This window comes from Podarcis vaucheri (genome assembly GCF_965113315.1).
Source record: "Podarcis vaucheri genome assembly, chromosome: 18".
Lineage (NCBI taxonomy): Eukaryota > Metazoa > Chordata > Lepidosauria > Squamata > Lacertidae > Podarcis > Podarcis vaucheri.
This window is the reverse complement of record NC_138756.1, coordinates 4,808,367-4,828,918: the sequence shown is the minus strand read 5'-3', so window position 1 is coordinate 4,828,918 and position 20,552 is coordinate 4,808,367. Positions and strand designations below refer to the sequence as shown.

Here is a 20,552-nt window from a genome sequence, read left to right as displayed (position 1 = left end):
TGAAAGACTTACATTGGCTCCCAATACGTTTCCGAGCACAATTCAAAGTGTTGGTGCTGACCTTGAAAGCCCTAAATGGCCTCGGCCCAGTATATCTGAAGTAGCGTCTCCACCCCCATCGTTCAGCCCAGACACTGAGGTCCAGCGCTGAGGGCCTTCTGGCGGTTCCCTCACTGCGAGAAGCCAAGTTACAGGGTACCAGGCAGAGGGCCTTCTCGGTGGTGGCGCCCGTCCTGTGGAATGCCCTCCCACCAGATGTCAAAGAGAACAACTACTACCAAACTTTTAGAGAATATCTGAAGGCAGCCCTGTTCAGGGAAGCTTTTAATGTTTGATGCATTACTGTAATTTAATATTTGGTTGGAAGCTGCCCAGAGTGGCTGGGGAAGCCCAGCCAGATGGGCGAGGTATAAATAATAATTTTATTATTATTATTATTATTATTATTATTATTATTATTATTATTATTATTATTATTATTATTTTAATGGGGCCTCCAGCCACCGCCGCATGATTTCTGTTCTCATCCTGAAGCAAAGTTCTTAACCCGAGGTACTATTTCTGGGTTAGCAGCGTCTGTAACCTGAAGCGTCTGTAACCCGAGAAAGCAGGCTAATCTGTGTCACAGATGAAACAAGTATCATCTCTGGTCAAGCAAGCAAGGAAGCACCTGTAAAGTGGGGAGCCTATCCACATTTCAAGCCATCAACAGACCAGAAATAATATATAGTTATGAATGGGTGGATTGGTGTTCTGGGTGTTCCAAGATAAAAACAATAGAGTTCAAATTTGTGAATATCATTCAAAAATAACGTTCTGTGTGACACTATTAACTATAAATAACCACTCATTAAAACTGTTTAGAACATATTTGACACTTAACTTTGGTTGTTCTTGTTGTTGGCTTAAGTTTCTTACACTGGATGCATAGTCTCAATACCTGTCCAGAGGTTCACTTCAGGAACACCTTATAGCACACTAATTCCCTAACTTTTCACCAAGCCCATATTAATGTGTCATAAGGAAACTGATAGTGCTCTGAAATCAATGTGAATCGAATAGAAGCTCCTGTGAGCCCAGAATAGCCACTCACAGATCAGGCTGCCTGCTCACTGCTCTGATGCTTCTACTCAGCCCTCCCTGGATGTGAGTAATTCAACTTTGTCCGTGCGGCATGACTGGATCACTCAATCATTCTCAATTAAGAAACAGGTTGAACTAACCACTTTCAGAAAAGGCTGTCTGTTGTATCTCTCTGCCTGAGCTGGCCTACCTCCAAGAAGCCACACCAAGAGTAGCAATTCATACAAAAATGCTGGGGAGGGGGCCCTTAGGGAGGGGACGGGTAGGAGGTATTAATCTTGGTGGATGTATAACTTAGCCTAACCTAACCAGTAAACCACCAGAGCAAAGCATGTCTCCAATTTGTGACTGTTCTACACTTCCCTAACAACCACACATCCTCTAATGTTTAATCTACAGGGTAATCAGATTAAAAAATTGTTTGCTTGGCAAAAAGCAGAAGCTTTATAGTTGCTTACAGGGAGCCTCCTAACTGGACAATCCCATGAGAAAGATACTTTTCATTGTTGCTGAAGAGAATGCTATTAATAGTGCGGTTTTCTCAGTGTTTTGTTTATTCCCCTGGAATGGCTTGATGGATGTGAATAATTATGAGACTATAAAAGCAAGCAAATGTGTTATTTTCTATCACTCCAGATCATCAAACAAATAAAGTGTGAAACAGCATTTTTGAATACAATTTTCCCCTCTAATGGCTTAGAATTATTATCAAGCACAATGAACATAAATAAGCAAAAGCCCGGCGAGCTTAAAAATTAAATGAGTGTGTCAAGAAAGAGGAAGACAGACCAGCCATCTCAGGATACAATGACTGAATCAGAAAACCTACAAAAGATGACAAGGCAGGCAGAAGATTCACAGATACAGAGACGTCACTGCCACTAGGGCCAAGTGATCTATAGAGACCTTCCCATCTATACTATATTACAACCCCCACCCCTTCAGGCTTCTCTCTTGCCAAAGGGAGGAAATTCATTTACCTTATCCCCAAGCAATGAATGCTGTTAAAATTTTATTTGCAGCAGCCCTGGGCAAACCTGTGCTGGTTCTCCCTATTCAAACGTAACTGTTTCCACCTGCAACTCAACAACATTAGATGAGGGTTAGCCAACATGGGACTCTCCAGGGGTTGCTGGACTACAGTTCTCAAAATCCCTGACCACTGACTATGCTAGCTGTGACAAGTGGAAGTTGAGAGCTCAACAACTCCTGGAGGGCACCCCAATTGTAGACAGTTGCCATCCCCAGTTTTTCTATTCAGTCTTTCCCTGCTCCACAAAAGGGCACAAACTTCAAAAGCTTTATAGAGAACATCTATTTCAACTGCTACTCTGAAGAGGAGCAGCCCAGAGCGGCTGGAGCTGCCCAGAGTGGCTGGGGAAGCCCAGCCAGATGGGCGGGATACAAATAATAAATTATTATTATTATTTGTATTAGCCAAGACAGGAAGTTCTACCCTCCACCATCAGAGGCAATATTCCTCCCATTACCAGTTGCTAGCAATAGCAGTGGGCAGGGGCGCCATCTGGCCCTTAGGATTGCAGGTGACCGCCGCTGTAACACAGACATGCGGCATCATGCGCACACATACCTGCACGGAGTGTGTGTGACATCACACGCACAACACACAACGTCGGGTTGCGTTTTTGGAGGGGGGCTCATTGGGGCATCTGGTTGGCCACTGTGAGAAGAGCGCTGAACCAGGTGGGTCTTTGGGCTGATCCAGCAGTTCTCCTTCTCCTTCTAATTTTGAAACAAACCTCCACAGAAAGATCCCACTCCTTCTCCAGGAAGCTCATTCTGCTGCTGAACTACTGCTAGAGTAACACAGCCTACTCCCAACATTTAGCGTAAATGCATTTTCTCATAATTTAAACTCATTCCTTTTTAGCAAACAGAGTGGACACAATTGCCTTTATCCAAATTTCCTTTTAGACATTAAAAAAAACATGACTTTCCCTTTTACGGTATTCCTATGAACAAAGAACATTACATATTCTTCCAGGGATTGATTCAGGGGGGTGCATCTTATTTTTGTACTCCCCATACGCTCTTTATGCCCAGCACAGTTACACCTTACAAAGAAAGTTATTCCTGAGCTCCTCCTGCTGCCTCCCTTGATGGAAATCATTTCTCTCTCAATAGAGGTGCTCTGGGAAGGGGTAGAGCGATGGTCCCTGTTCTGGTAACTATGTGTCAGGGTTCACTAATAAGATGTGATGGGCTCATCTGCCACTCAATGATCCCTGGTGGGGGAGGCACATTATATATAGAAGCAAAATGTTTTTGAATGAGGCAGCACTGCAGCTCAAGAGATGTGGCATCACTCCAAGGCCTCATATTTAAACCTTTAAGTACTAGACTATGAAATATTATTTCAATACACTATCATAGTGGCGAGACTTTTACATGCACAAAATGGAAAGATTCAGCATCACCTACCATCGAGGAATGGTTGTTAAAATTATTGGACTTAGCTGAGGTGGCAAACTTAACATGTATAATAAAAGAAAAATCATTTTCAATAGTTACTAAAGATTTGGAACTCCTCGTAGACTTTTGGTGTGAAAAAGAAAATGAACTTATGATATCTGGGTTTGAGGATTTAAGAAAATATTGGTTTACAGAAAGCAGACTTGTTGGATGTTATCTTGGAGTAGATGTGTTGAATAATTTTTTTACATAGCTGACAGACGAAGAATTGGAAATTCTCCCCTTCCTTCCTTCCTTTTTTCCTTCCTTCCTTTTTCTTCTTTCTTTTCCTCTAATTGGTTTGTGTTTTTATCTCAATTAGTTTTTTATCTTTGATAAAAAGATATTGGATATTTGATTTTTACCTTTGTATACAGTGGTACCTCGGGTTACATGCGCTTCAGGTTACATACACTTCAGGTTACAGACTCCGCTAACCATAAATAGTACCTCAGGCTAGGAACTTTGCTTCAGGATGAGAACAGAAATCTTGTTCCAGCGGCGCGGCGGCAGCAGGAGGCCTCATTAGCTAAAGCGGTGCTTCAGGTTAAGAACAGTTTCAGGTTAAGAACGGACCTCCAGAACGAATTAAGTACTTAACCCGAGGTACCACTGTATTTTCTTTTAAACTTTAATAAAAATTATTGGGAATTGGACGGTGTTGTACTGGGCAAGCTGATGAGTGGGATGTCAGGAGACTACATGAAAAGGGTTATTTTACAGAGTCAAAGAGGGTGGCTGTCTTTAAACAAAATATAAGACACTTTATCTGGCACAACAGTGATGTGTGTCTCAGATTTTAGTCTGGGTAGGATAGGTGGGGAGAAAATGTGTCGCAAGCTACAACAATTTCGGGAACACTGAAGTAACCACCCATGTAAAGGTTGCTCTTTTTATGTTATTTTTGCTTCCCTGACTGAACACACCAAGCTCCTTCCACTACATGGCTTGCCTTCCATCTTCTTCTAAGGTCTCCTTTGGGTTATTCCAAATTTGTCAACAAGAGTTCCACAGAGATGTAGAGTTTTAGAAAGCCATTCAAAGTGCTCCCATTCTGATCCCTACCACCATCACCACTTCAGCACCACAGCAATTAAGCAGTGATTAGATTGCTCAACCTCCCTGCAGCCAACCTCCTTGCAGGGTCCCTTCCACCAAAGAGCAAATGCCAAGAGTTCAACTGGCAGACTTTTGAAAATGTCACTTCCATCCAACTCATGTTGGAAGGTGCAAAAGTTAATTTCACACTCTCTGCACAAGGTCTGGGCAAAAGAGGCTCCATATAGTTTTTAACATGCTATAATTACCAAAACCAGAAACAGTAACCAAAAGAAAAGGAGTGGATATTAGTGCATTTAAAATGCCTGAGACCATTAGTCAAGTTTACTCGTGTCAAACTTAGTGACCATTCACAGAAACTAATACCTACATAACCTCTTCCTGATGACAAGAGCTGAAAGCTGTCAATTAAAAGTTCTGCAAGATGCAAATGTGTCCAGGGACAGCTAATGTGAACACTGGCATTTATGTCCACAACCTGGGGATTGGAGAAACATTATCCAAGACAAATCTGTGCTCCCATCAAAAATAGACTCATTGGTGGGAGAAGCTACATGCATCCACCTCCACCAGCAGGGTGTTAAGAGGACAAATTAAAGTCTGCTTTTAAAGCCCCAACACATCAAAGGCAAAAGGCAGGGAAAGGTAGGTTGCTTGATGACATGGTTCATGCTTTTACTTTATGCTCCAGCTTCTGGGGCTGAGAAACAGAAGCAACGCATTACACAATGGTGCCATATATTACAATGAGCCTGGAACAATGTTGTTGTTGGCATCCATCGGTCTCACACCCCAGAGCAATGCTAATCTATAGTAAAACAGCCCATTCATTAAACAAAATACCAGCACATCTCTGTGAGCAAGGTAGAAAATGGCTGCCGAAAGGTGGGCTCAAAAGAAACCATAAACTGATATGAATCAAGAATGGGGATTTGGCTTGCATTCCCTCACAAGCGATCTTCTGAGGGCTGCCTGCCAGTGGCGGACAGGGCCAGAGGTAAAAGCAGACACAGCAATGGATGGGTTTCTTAACTTTGTACAGTAGACTACATTCTAACCAAGCAAAAGCCAGTGGTTTCTACACACAAAGAGATGCATGCCTCTCTCCAGCCAGGCAAGCAAGAGGCATTCTCACAGTTCAAACAGCATATGCAAGCCAGGGTTGGACTCGATGGCCCTTGTGGTCTCTTCCAACTCTATGATTCTATGATTCTATGCACTCAAGCATGGTGTAGAGCAAGGCCAGTGAGGGACAGGACATCTCTGGAGATCCCAGAGTCAGGTAGAGAGGGGTGCAGAACCACATTGCTCAAACTAATCTACATTTGCAACATTTTAATGGTACCCCTCAGTATTTGCAAATTGCTCCCAATCTAGAAACTTTAGTGTGTGTATAGGTCCAGTTTCTCACTTCCTAACTTGACCTACTCCTGCCAACCTAGCAGTTCGAAAGCACGTCAAAGCGCAAGTAGATAAATAGGTACCGCTCTGGCGGGAAGGTAAACGGCATTTCCGTGCACTGCTCTGGTTCGCCAGAAGCGGCTTAGTCCTGCTGGCCACATGACCCGGAAGCTGTAAGCCGGCTTCCTCGGCCAGTAAAGTGAGATGAGCGCTACAACCCCAGAGTCGGTCACGACTGGACCTAATGGTCAGGGGTCCCTTTACCTTTACCTTTAACCTGCCCTACCCAGATCCTACATCAGCAGACTGAGCGAACCTGGGCCAACAGCAAGCACAGCTCGCTTTCAATTATCTTATCAGGATTGGGTCATTTGAGAAAGTTTGACAGAGGTAATAACTGGAACTGTCCTATAGTAAAATAAATGATATGCACAAGTTGCTCTTTCAACTCCAAAAAATTTGGCAAAGGAAGTGAGGAAACCTCAATGTGAGTTCCTGCCTCCATCAGAAGCCATTTATTCACTTTATGATTATGATTACCTGCTCCAAAGATAAGATCAGGCATGAATCAAGTTCCTTCTCCATGGGAAAGGACTGTTACCAAGATAATGCAGTTTTATCTTCAATTGATCATTTTACAGGACAACAGAGGATTGAATTCGGTATCTTTAACCGGCACCTGCTAGTGATTTTTAACACTGATTTTCTTCTTTCTTGAAATACATACACACTTACAACTCTGTCAGATAAACATAGGGACTAGAGTGTATTTACTCAGACTCAAAACAATAGAGTAAAATGGAAAATGGCAGGATCAGAGTGCAATCACACAAAGTGCTCTCACATTAGAAAGCCCAAAGCAGGCAGGCAGGCAGGCAGATGCAACGCTTTCAGAAAGACTAATGTTTGCATCCACCTCTTGTGCAAAGGAGACTGAAGCCAAGTGGTGTCTCAACATGCCCCAGATTGGGAACAATTTGGTTTTTTTAAAAAAATCAAGATACCCACATGGCCACTCTTTTTCAAGTCAGAGGGCCTCAGCCTAACTTCACTGAGTTTGGGGGTGGGGGTAGGTAGGAGGGCAAACTAGACTAATGTAAGACACCCTGAAGGATGGGTCAGTACACATGTGAATGGTTGCTTTCTCTGGCAAATTTTTTTGCTCCAGGTCTTCTTCTGTGAGCGACAAAGAAGAAATGCTGGGATTTGTAGAATGATTATGCAGCCAGGTGAGGCTTGTGAGAGGAGTCACACTAGGTGTGATGAAACCCACCATTTCCAGAAGATGTAAGAGCTTACACAATTTGCGCCCTGAGTTCAGAATCATCTGCAAGTTAGGGGAGGAGTACACACCCTTCCTCCATGGTCAGCCTAGCATAGCTGCACCATCTCACACATCGGGCACCAAGCTGCAAACTTGTTGTATTTCAAACAATAAATTGTTTTGGACAAGGAGCATGACCCTGGGCTGCACAATCCTATGCCTGCTGGTCGTTTCAGCTGCTCAAATCAGCATTAATCCACTTACCTGAGCGAAGAGTTTTAACACAGAATTCTACATCCATTGTCCCAGGAGAAGAAATTTAATAAATTCTTAGGGGGGGGGTGAAAAAATGTCAACCTGTGTTATCAGCTGCTGAATGCCTGTTAGATAAAAATGTGCAACCACAAGCCAAGCATTTCAAGTACTCCCATCAACTAGACAAGGTCCAGTTACAGGACACTGGAGGTCAGATATACCTTCTCCCTCACTTAAAGCTTTGCTTCATTCCTGTAAAGATACCTTTAAACTGCCTGCTAAATCAAAACCCTGTATAGGTCTATTTTCCCAGCAACAGCTTAAACAGAGTAGCAGACTTAAAGCACAGGAAAAAACCACTGGGTGGTAGGCACATTTCCTCGTTTCATAAGCTCCCTATTAATATTGTGAAAGTTAGGCATATGACAATTAGGAGTGAGGGGAAAGAGAAAGCGAGAAAAGAGAAACACTAAAGTCAAGGCTGTTTCTACTCTGCACCAACTTGTACATGCAAGCTGCCCATTTCACTGGGTACCAACACATCTGGGTTTAGAGCAATCTGGCTCAGTTTAAAGTTAGTCTCATTATTATGCTTGCTGTTTGCATCAACCCAAAGACCTATTTCCCACTGCTGAGCAAAAGAGAAAACATGCCTGTATTAATGAACTGCATACATGAAGATAACCTTCCAGCAAATACTCATTCATGCAGATCCTTTGGAACGGGGTCGTATCATTCCAGCACCTGGTTATCTACAGCAGTGTTTCCCAACCACTGTTCCGCGGCACCGAGATGTTGCCTGGTGTGCCGCGAGATGTTGCCTGGAGGGAGGCGGGCGAGTCGGGTGACGAGAGGCGGGGCGGCGGCAGCGAGGAGAGGCCACCCAGCGCGGGGCTCTCGCCGTCTGCCTGCCTGGCGGCCTGCGAGCTCGGCGGGCAGTGCCTCCGTCCGCAGCGCCCGCCTCGCGGCTCTCATTCCCTGCCCCTGCCAAAGCTCACCCAGCCAAGCCGCGCTCTCCTTCCTGCCTCGCTTTGCTGCCTCTCCCCCCCCCCACCCCCAAAGCTTGGAGGTTCCCCGGCAAGGGGGAGGGGAAAAAATCGAAACTTACACTTTCGTGCGTCCCTCCCGGCGTGACGCTGCGCGCTGACGTCACGGGGCTGTAATGGTGGTGTGCCTCGAGATTTTTTTCATCAAACAAGTGTGCCTTTGCCCAAAAAAGGTTGCGAAACACTGATCTACAGGTGTTTCCTCCTCCTCACTCCAAAGTACTCAAGAGTTGCCTTCCTGTGAGGTTTGTTAAAGTATGCACAAGCAACTTGCCCTGCTTACCCTCCCCCACTCCCCAAGGCAAGTGAGGTTTACCGCTGAGTTGGGCTTTGGAAAGAGTACAGCCGTTAGCAGTAGATAAAGCTGGGCTTACTGAGTCAGAGTGGGTGGATCTGTGTGTGGCTAATGGAGAGGATGTCTCTTTATACCTTTCACTAGCATAACTTTGTTATCAGACAGGAGACAAGCTGCTTCCCTTCCATAGGGGAAACCTATGCCAGAAGATCAGGTTGGCAGAAGAGTTGCATGGCATGGGGAAAAGACAAAGTATGCACAACGCTATTAAACCCAATCTGTGATGCTGTCAGATTTCCAGAGATCTTCATTTCAAACTAGGGCCAGGCTTTGAGCAGATGCTTTGTTTCTTTTCCTTTTTGAAACGGAGTGAGAGGGAGGAGAGAGTGCAGCTTTTAGCTGGAGACTTCTGGCTCACCCCTCCTTCCAGAGAGGATCCTGACAGACGACGGAGCTGGGATGAATTATTAGTATTGTAGGAGGGGTGGGGAGGAGGCGGTTCCCTCATCAAGACAACACACTGACAAATGAGGAATCTTTTTTAGAGGAACAGCTGTAGAAAAGAGGAAAGAAGTATCTTTTGGCCAACACCCCTGCCAGGGTGAGAAAACAATTTAAACTCTCCTCATTATTCCACCTGTTACACCTTGAGTGGCAGATTCAAACCCAGGGTTCAGGAGGCACACAGGCAAAAGCTTTAGCACATTATAATTCACTCCTTCATCCTCTTTACTTACGCGAAGGCCAGAATCTCCTTGTTGCTAGAAACAAATGGCCATTGCTATAACTCCACCTGCTGGATGAACAGGGCCATGTTGGCTCCAGTAAGGCCCGTTTGAACGTTAGCAGGTGGGCTGGCAGGGTTCACATTGATTAACTAATGACTGCGGTATATGAAGCCTGAAAGCTTGCATTAATAACTCCATGCCGCACTCCTCCCATCTATCACCAAATTACTGGGGGATGCAAACTCTTAATATATACATCATTTCTCCTTGTGAGTCTCAGAGCTACGCACAGACTTCTAATGAAGAATTCTTTTCCCAGGCAGTTTGGGCGAGCCAGGGAAGGCAGGAGAGGGCTGCTCTCCACACCACTTGGAGAGCCCTCCCTGTCTCTGGCTATAGGAAATAAACGGGAGTGCGTGCCATCCAAGCCCCCAACTAGCTCATCAATTGAGAAGAGCTTTGCTCTGCCAAATGGTGCTGCAGCTGAGCCATAAATCATGCCACAATAAATCTTGCTTTGCAGGGCCATTTCTATTTAAAAAACAGAAATTTACCAGAGTATAGCGTGTGTGCCAGAGGGATGGAGCAGTTCGCATTTCGTTGCTGTTTTGTATTTTTCTCTTGCTTCCTCCCTGTTGTTGGCATCCATCTGTCTCGGGAGACAATGCACTGCACCTCCAGGGGTGAAGTCAAACCACTGCATGAGCAGCACCAAAGGGACCTCCCCGGGGCACAAGCCTGGGCTGCCCAGACAACAAGTGTTAGAAACTGAGATATGAGAGCTAGGACTAAATGACACCTTAAACCTAGGTTACAGGCGCAACAACGGAATGCACTCTTTTTAATAACAAGAATACAAAGCTGAAAATGAACAAACTTCAGCTAAAATCTTACGTTCATTTTTCACATGGTCCAGTCCTCATCTGAAGACTGCAAAAAACAAAGCCACGCTTCCCCTGCCCCCCCCCCCAATATTCTTAAGAGTGTCTCTTCTCCAGTCTTCAGAGAGTGGCCGGAAGTGGGGAGGCAGAAAAACGTCCTCCTTTCCTTCCACTCCTCAGACAAGCCCTGGATTCTCCCTACACCCCCTTTCCCTCATATAAATATACAGTCATACCTTGGAAGTCGAAGAGAATCCATTCAGAAACCAGGGCGTGGCTTCTGATTGGCTGAAGGAAGCTCCTGCAGACAATCGGTAGCCGTGGAAGCCCCATCGGACATTCAGCTTCCAAAAATAGTTCGCAAACTGGAACAGTCACTTCCGGGTTTGCGGCATTCAGGAGCCAAAACATTCGAGAACTAAGCTGTTCGAAAACCAAGGTATGACTGTATCTTTTTAGCACTACAACTAACACCTATTAAAGGCCTATACAACTGATGGCAGAAACACCCACCTTGAGTGTCCAGTTCGCAAACCTAAGACTTAAGTGTCCTTCAATGATCCCATTCTAAAATTTGTTTTGATTTTAAGCATCACTGTGAGAGTCTGAAGTAGATAACACTTTAACATACACTACTTAAAGCATCATAACTAACTGGCTAGTATATTTCAAATTAAAAGCATAAAAGTTTTTTCTCTTTTAAACCCAACAAAGTTTTCAGGTCCCCAATCCATGCATGTTTTACTTGGAAGGAATCCCCGACTTCGAAGTAAGAATCATTACACAACAGATGAATCATGTACAACAGTTTTTCAAAATTGTCTTCTCTTCTTTCTTTATGTTTCCACTGCCCCCTTATTTTATTCAACATCCCCCAATTGCACCCGAACAGCCCCCACCAAGGAGTGGTAACACCCAGTTTGGGAAACACTGGCTTAAACCAATATTGCATCTTATTATGAAAGCAGGAGACAAACCTCAAAGGAAATTAAGTGCATTTGCTTTGTGCCTATTTTTTGTGTCCTCAGTGCTGCTATGAACATCCTGAAACTTTCTCTAAGGAATTCTGTAACCTACCAAAGGACAAAAACAGGCATGTCATCACTGAGGCCCTCTTCAATATGGAACTGAGCTCTTAAACAGTATCAAACACCAAACCCTCTAGTTAGGCTAAGTAATGCCATGAAAATGACTCTGAACTGGATGGGTTTTTCCAAACCTCTAGCTTCTCTAGGCTGACTAATTCAATTTTCCCTATCCATTCTCCACCTTGCAAGCACACACACACCCCGCCCCACCAGGGGGTTTCAACATTACCAAAAAAAGCGAATGTATAGCTGTTTCATGCATTTTTTGCAATGTTTTTTTCTTTAACTGATTTGCCAAAGGATTTGCATAACCCAATTTCCTCAAACAAAGATAGACAATTTGTAATCTGATTACTAAGAGATCTGGTTCAAACCTTTCTGTTCCTTGGTTCTATACAGTAAATACTCTGAGTTGGGTTAACAGAATTAGAAGGGGCCAGGTGGCCATCTATTCTAATCCCCTGCCAGCCCTCTGTCTAACAGCCTTCTGAACAGATTTCCTACTAGATTTGGTGGAAACATGCAGTTGTCTCCACCTTGGTGGGATGTTTTGAGGGTGCTGTTGTGCAGCCTGAAGGCTGCTCATGCTCCCTGCCACCACGCCTGGTCTCACAAGAGAACCCAGCCTCCTCAGAGTGAGAATCTGCCATCATCGTCCTGTTTTAATGCCCTTCCTGCCCAGGGTGTCACCAGCACAGGAGGCTGTTGCTCCACCAATTAAGACTCCATTCTTCATAGCTGCTACCTTGGTCCCTGCCCAAAGTCTACTCACTTTCCTTCCCTTTCCTTGGGTAGCTACTCCATCCACTTCTTCCTATTTCCTGCCTGCCTGACCTAGAAAGCCGGCACAAGAATCCTCCTCCACATTTGTATCCTCCTCCTTATTTTTGCTAGCTTGCCTCAAAACTCTCACTCGACAGTATTTTAATACAGTGGAACCTCAGGTTACCGCGGGGATCCATTCCAGAGGCCCCGCCACAACCCGAAAATGAAGCACATCGAAGCGCCCCGTCTGCGCATGCGCGAAGCGCAATTTAGCACTTCTATATATGCGCTGAACCTGGGTTTGCCGTGGACGTCTGCCAAAGCGGACGCAAGAGGAGGCGGACACAGAACGAGGTTTGACTATATCCAAAATATTCAGCCAAGCTTTATTTGGAATTATTTTTAATGGAGCGATAGTTTCCTTTGGTTTTCTTTAATATTTGCTAAAACAGTATTTGGGTCTACTACATCTCTTGTTTGTGTCGATCATTCTGTGGACCAACATTGGTATCAATATTCTCAACAGAAGTAACGCCACCTATGCTTCCTGCTATCAAACCCCCCTGTGATTAATGCCCTCAAAAGACATGGGGGGGTTACAAAGGTCAGCACATAAATATTCATAAGCTTGGTTGTATTTTGGGGAGGGAAAGGAAGGAAGAGTTCAATTGGTTTTCCTTCTTTTCCTCTCAAAAAGAAAAAACATTAAGCTTTCCAGTAATGTAATTTAGCAATTTGCTGCATTTTAATCATTGCATATAAGTGTATAAGGTAATTATATATAATATGCCTAATTGATACAGCGCAAACCTCCCACCACCACCAGAGGTTCAATATGGGATGCAGAATAGGACTGAATGCAAAGACTGAGGGCAGGCTGGGAAAAGGTGGTAATTAGAGCAAGGAATGAAAGAGCTGTGTATTATAATTAGATGAAGAGAAGCATGCAAAGCAATGGGCTCAATTTGGCAGCTCCCCACGTGGGCGGCTTAATATGAAATTTCTTGGCAGCACAAAAGCTCCCAATGGTGTGGATTTTGAAGCCAGTTGCCCTCCTCCCGAATACTCCATGTTATACCCTGCCCTATGAATTTATGTTCCAGTGCAAGGGCAGATAAGGAAAAGTAGTGCAGATTTCAAACGTATTGCACCATGACAGCTGACCAAGGACTCCAGGCTTTGGGCAAAAAACCGCCAAGGGCCAGGAAACTAGACTCATAAGAGACTCAGGCGGACTAAAACTAGTTCACTCCTCAGTGATTCCTCAAGTTCGGAAGGGGAAAGTCAGCCCCTATGACTGGCAGGCCATCTGCGTTTGCCTGATCAACAGAGCAATGGATTCTTCTTGTGGCATTTCTCATTCCAGCTTCCATTCATCCAGCTTAGTGCACTGACCTTCAAAGTGTCTAGCAATGGATGTGGCTGCTCCCAACCACACTCTGGCCTTGGAGGAACCAAAAGCTGCTACTTCTCAGAAATACTGCATCCGTTTCCAGGTCACACCAGCAAAATCCAAAACCACCTCACCTGCAGCTAACCATTTTGGGTGGAACAGAAAGGACACACATATAACTAAAAGTAGAATGGCCCTAGGTTAATTTTAACTCTGCCCCAAAGGTAAATGCAAAGTAGCTTTATAAATACACAACTAGTTGGCCACATTCTCCAATACTGTCGCAGAATACCAAGGCACACTTGAAAAAGCTAAAAATCTAGAAGAATTGAGGGAGATCTTTTGTCAATCCATCACCTGTCATTTAACTCATTTATCAATCAATTATATTTATGAAACTGAACAATAACACAGCCTCAATATTTTCCCCTTTAAAACACATGGAAGTATGATATAATTTATAATTCAGCATAAGCTACAACACAGTGATTGGTCATTTGCTATTAGAATCATATCCCCGCTTTCCCCCCATATCAATCAAATCTTTATTACAGCCTTAATATAAGATACTCCATTGATTAAAACTGGCTCCTACTGATTAATCAACCCAAACTTTAGTTGGTTAAGCCACCAAATAAATTCTTGCATATGTAATAGGGGAAGGGAACGGACATGAACAAAGATTTTATTGTGAAGGGACTATTTTTAAGGCATGGAAGGGCACTCATGTAGAAATGAGTGCAATGTCCTGATGCATAAATATCTCCTGCCAGTGGCTGTTAACACCAACTCTGCCTCTGTTATTGCACAGCATGACTTCCAAACTGGTGGAGTTCGTAACTCTCTTCACTCCTACTATTCCCTGAGGTACTCTAAGATTATCACTACCAGGGTTGAAGAGTCTATAAAAAGGATGAAGGGAGCTGGGAAAATTCCACAGAGGTAGAACCAGAGAAGGAGAGTCACGGAATCATCATTAACAAGCGTTTCTGACAAAAGGCAGCCAGCTGCACCAGTCTTTTTTTCTTGAAATCGAAGAGCTCCCCCTGCTGACTTATGGCTTCCTTATTATTTGCAATAGCAAGAATGGTGGTCTGTGTTGGTCTCACAGAAATTAGGATCACCGAAATAGTATCATATTGCTCCAGGCTGGAGCTTAAACCTGGAGCGGGAGGGACCACAGCTCAGTGGTGCAGTGCATAGTATGCAGATAGCAGTTGGTGGGGGAAACCCACCTTGACCTGAAATCATGGACAGCTGCTGTCAGGCGAGTAGGAAAATCTAGGTGAAATGGGGAAATAGCCCGACCCTCATTTTTGCAGTATTCTTTCATTAGACAGGCAATGTAGAACTCAGAACATTTAAAAGGTGGAGACAATGTCCCTTTTTATTTATTCGTTCCACTACATCTCAACTACTTAGTCCCCCAAAAGAGGCTCATAATGAATTAACGCAAAAACAGAAGCACTCATATGATAAAGCAATAAGATGCATAAAGTAAGAGATTGTGTGAAAGTGAAGGATTAAAAACTCAAAAGGTCAGACAAAAGAAAAAAGTTTCAACTCCCTTTCTCAAAGGGCATGGATCTAATGATTTTCCTTTTGGGAAGGAAATCCATGATGCTGGAACTTCCATTGACTCCTGGTTCACACATACTGATAGGCCAAACAAGTTGCCCCATAGGTGATCAAACAAACCACAGCTTGTTTCTACCTTAAATAACTGTAGCCTTAGGTGCAAACCAGGCATAAAAAGGCACTACTTTCTGGTAGATGGCAAGTCTTGTCTCCTGCGGTGTATGGAATCCATGCAGGATAGTGGATTCTAATCCAGTTTTTGAAATGGAGCAAGTCAACATCTATAGAGCAACACCTTAACCAGAAGCTGCATTCAGCTTAAAAGCAGCTCTGCTCTGCTTTCTATGCCATGTTAACAAGCATGCAGTACAATCCTATCTTCAATGGGGATTGCTCCCTAGTAGAAGAGTATATGTTTGAAGCCCTAAAGGCACTTGCGAAACAAGGCAAAAAGCTGCAACCCTCTAGACAAGGCTCTGAAACGGTGTTTGAGCAAGACCTGGCTCAGACATACATGTAACACTGTGTGATTTCTCTACACTTAGGTTACCATACAGTTGATAAAATGCAGCTGGAAGCATGGGCTGACTCCTGAAAAACAATCAGTTTGATTTTGTATCATAATTCTGTTTGGGGTTTAACTGACATCCTATTGAGAAACATTAAAGGCACCTGATGACGCATAGTCAAGTGGGAAATACGCATTTGTAAACCAGCTCTGCAAACAACGTTATAAACACACGTTGTAATGGTGGTTTCCACCTGCGTGGGCAGGAACCACCTTGCTGTGCTTTATGCTTTTCATTAAGCAGGGTCTGGGGGCTATTGGTACTAAGCAACTTGATTCATCATAGGCCAAAACGTCCACCTACCTCATCCCTCAGTCAAACTCCTGATGCCCGCTGAGTCACCTTCATCACCAAGCCCTGCTTCAGTGGCAGGGGGTCAGCTTATGGGAATCTCATTAATGAATGCAGATCTATGCTGCAACAGCTTTAGAGAAAGAGCTGGCTGTCCTTGGCAAAGACGTACCCTGGAAGCATGTGTGAAGCTGGCTTTTTCCTTTCTCTTTTTTAATCAATCTCAGGAGGACAGAGTTTCAAATCAGAAATCCCAAGCCCTCCTGCATTGGCCAGAAGAGGTTTCAACTAATCTCCGTTAATAAATCTTTGCCCAGAAAGCCCAACTGCTTTTGGCCTTAATACAAAAGCAACATCTGCTAGAGTGGTCTTCTGATTACAGAACCCCCATCAGGAAGCAGGATTAGTCTTCTCTTATCAAAACTGCACGGGCTCAGAGGGTATTCTCAGACCTCCCTTTAATGCTGGACTAAGTAGCACTGAATCCAGCCAAGTATTAACGCTGCATTTGCTAGTGGGCTTCTGTTCTGTTTCCACCTGACAGTTCTGTGCAAAGGCAATCAATCCTAGCCTATTCCTGAATGGAATAGGCTCTAACCGCAGTGCATGGAATATAATCCATTCAGCTGAATTTATATAAAGAAACAGTAAACATTCACATGAGCAACAAATGCTGAAAAATGTAAAGTAATCCAATTGGCACATTCTACAGATTGCAGGGGGGGGGGGGAGTCAGAAAAGAAAAGGGTTGGTCAGATGCAGAGCACAGACTATGCAAAGGAAGCCAGAATACTTTCTCATACCCAGAGGCAGATCTTGGAATACAATTCCACTACTAAATCAGTTTGATGTCTTTTTCACAGAGGAAGAGCCCAATGTTTTCATGCCCCTTTGTAAACCATGGCATCCAACTTATAATAATAATAAATAATAATAATAAATTTTATTTATATCCCGCCCTCCCCAGCCGAAGCCGGGCTCAGGGCGGCTAACAACACTAAAATAGTGCAACATTATAAAAACATCATAAGAATTAATTAAAATCAAAATTGATGGCAACCATAAACTAAAGTATTGTAAAGATTGCCAAAGGAGGGAGTCAGGCTGTGCCCTAACCAAAGGCCTGGTGGAACAGCTCTGTCTTGCAGGCCCTGCGGAAAGATGTCAAGTCCTGCAGGGCCCTTGTCTCTTGTGACAGAGCGTTCCACCAGGTTGGAGCCGCAGCCGAAAAAGCCCTGGCTCTAGTTGAGGCCAGCCTAACCTGTCTGTGGCCTGGGACCTTCAAGATGTTTTTATTTGAGGACCGTAAGTTCCTCTGTGGGGCATACCAGGAGAGGCGGTCCCGTAGATACGAGGGTCCTAGGCCGTATAGGGCTTTGAAGGTTAAAACCAGCACCTTAAACCTGATCCTGTACTCCACCGGGAGCCAGTGCAGCTGGTATAGCACCGGATGAATGTGATCCCGTAGCGAAGACCCCGTAAGGAGTCTCGCTGCGGCATTCTGCACCCGCTGGAGTTTCTGGGTCAGTCTCAAGGGCAGCCCCACGTAGAGGGGGGCTTGCAACAGATAGAAACACAAATGCTCAATCCACCTTGGTGTAAGCCTGCAAGGAGAGTCTGGTGCTACAGCTCCCAACCAGGGAACACAGTGAAGTAAGGTAAAGGTAAAGGGACCCCTGACCATTAGGTCCAGTCATGGCCGACTCATCTCGCTTTATTGGCCGAGGGAGCCGGCGTACAACTTCCGGGTCATGTGGCCAGCATGACTAAGCCGCTTCTGGCAAACCAGAGCAGCGCACGGAAACGCCGGAACGGTACCTATTTATCTATTTGCACTTTGACATGCTTTCGAACTGCTAGGTTGGCAGGAGCAGGGACCGAGCAACGGGAGCTCACCCCGTCGCAGGGATTCGAACCGCCGACCTTCTGATCGGCAAGTCCTAGGCTCTGTGGTTTAACCCACAACGCCACCTGCGCCCCTCACATAGAGTGAAGTACAATTTACCAAATAGGCTGATGATCTCAAAGCAGTCTCAGTACCCCTCATAAAACTACAGTTCCCAGACTATTTTATTCTATTTTACTTATTTTAGTGAGGGGGAGGAGAGCTACGACAGTAAAATGGGACTTAAGCCAATTGAAATTGGTGTTGTACATGTACCATCAAGTGCAAAACATTCCAGTGGCAGGATATTGGTTCACAACAAATAGTATTTTCCCTGTCCTGCATACAGAACACAAATATAGGAAGTTGCCATACAGAAGGGCAAACTATTTGTCAATTGAGCCCATTATCATTAACTCTGACCAGCAGCATCTCTCCAGAGTCTCAGGGAGAGGGAAGACTTTCCCATCAACTGCTACCAGATCCTTTTAACAAGATGCACTAGGGAGTGAATCTTGGACTTTCTGCATACAAAGCAGGTGCTCTATCATTGAGTTATGGTCCCTCTGCTTTCTGGAGGCTTTTATATTGTGCTCCTGTTTTACAAGGTGCCAACCATTCTGCCTTTGCTACTCCTGAAGGATATTAATGTAGAGAAAAAGACAAAGGGTTACAAAATCCCTTTGTGTATTCGCAATGGTTGGGGAAAGGCAGAGCCATCAGGATAAAAAGAGAGGTGCAAGGAGGAGCAAATTGACTGGAAGGTCTAGCTGCAACTCAGAATAGATTTCAACCACCACACCCTCCACTTTGAATAAATCACTACGTGAGAATTATATTGCTACTATTAACATTATTAATTTCATTTGTAAAGGCACCTACTACAAAAAGGCTCAAGGCAACCTACAATACAAAAAACCAACAAAATAATTAAAAGCAAACACTCAAAATGATCATAAACTAATTCTAAAAGAAACAGACAAAAACTCAATCCTCTCATCACATATACAAGCCAGCTAAAACAACCATAAGATTAACAGAGAAGTTAACAATCAAATGCCTGGGAGAAGAGGAAAATCTTCAATTGATGCAAAAAAGATGTTAATGCAAGGTTCTAGTGCCACTTATGCTAGTCCAGCAGGGGAAGAACTTTGCTAAGGATTGCCTTTACCTCTGTAGATCTGAAAACTAATGAAACAGAAAAACATTAAAGTAGGAAAAATATACTCATTTCCTGCCAGAGGTCTGTCTTAGAGCTTTGTCAGAAGCTCAGCCCCCAGCCCCATTAGCATGCTAAAATCAAACCACTGAAAATATAGCTGTGTCTAAAGAACCTAGCTTTGGAACTAGCGCCACCTAGCGGAGGCCAGGAAGCAAATAAAGCAAGATTTTTTGAGCTTTCAAAAATGAAGAGATGAGCTGTGAGGGTGTACAATAAATCAACCTCTAAGTTAAAGTGTGCTTCAGAAACAAAAAGCTGCCCCTGGAAGAGGTATGTCTTTTGGACTAAATGTGAAAAATCCTGAGGCCATGTTTTGTTTTTTATTTAAGAAAACAACAACTGCACCATGACACCAAAGCCCTAGTTGGATTAGTCCATTCCTATGCGGAAGGCAATGGCAACTGCAAAAATGGTCTCATTAACTGGGGTCTGAGCCATGCTCCTGGCACCTCTTGCGCACCCTCAGGCACTGTCATCCAGTAGTGCCAATGGGAAATCATACTGCAGAAAATAATCTTGTTACAGTGCTCTGGCAGACAACAGCTTTCCAGTGACATTTCAGATCCACTCTGCCTGGAAATGTCAGTATTTATAAGTTGCATCACTAATCTCAGGAAAGGACACTTTTGGGACATCCATCAAGTTGCCATGCATTAAATACAATTTAAAAACCATGCACCCAGGAATCAGAAGGCTGCCTCTTCCCTGACAGCTCTTTTCCACATCAACAGTAGCATATATGGACATACCATTTACCATATTTTTCTCCCTATAGGACGCACTTTTTCCCCTCCAAAAATGAAGGGGAAATGTGCCTGCGTCTTATGGGGCGGATGCAGGCTTTCGCTGAAGCCTGGAGAGCGAGGGGGGTCGGTGCGCACCGACCCCTCTCGCTCTCCAGGCTTCAGGAAGCTCTGCGCAACCCTCGGGAGACCGGCTCCGAGGGTTGCGCAGAGCTGCCTGCAGTCCCCAGCTCAGCACAGCTCTGCGCGGCCACCGGGAGCCGGGCGCGAAGTCCCGCCCCGCTCCCGATGGCGGTGCAGAGCTGCCTGCAGTCCCGGGATCAGCGCACTTCTCCCCATCGCCAGCCCCACAAGCTCGGGGGACAGCGGGGAGGCAGAGCGTGCCTTCCCACTGTTCCCCGACCTGGTTCTTCCAGCCCCGCACCTGGGGGGGAAATAATTTTTTTTCTTTATTTCCCCCCCAAAAAACTAGGTGTGTCCTATGGGCCGGAGCGTCCTATGGGGCGCAAAATACGGTACTAATAAAGCTACAGC

At 44.6% G+C, this 20,552-nt stretch overlaps 2 protein-coding genes across 4 annotated transcripts in view; one reads left to right on the top strand and one right to left on the bottom strand.

Moving 5' to 3' along the window:
• Positions 1-20,552, top strand: part of LOC309522824 (perilipin-3-like) — a 187,360-nt gene that overhangs the window by 45,457 nt on the left and 121,351 nt on the right. The gene's annotated exons all lie outside the window — the stretch shown is intronic.
• Positions 1-20,552, bottom strand: part of KDM4B (lysine demethylase 4B) — a 183,419-nt gene that overhangs the window by 128,200 nt on the left and 34,667 nt on the right. The window lies entirely within an intron of this gene.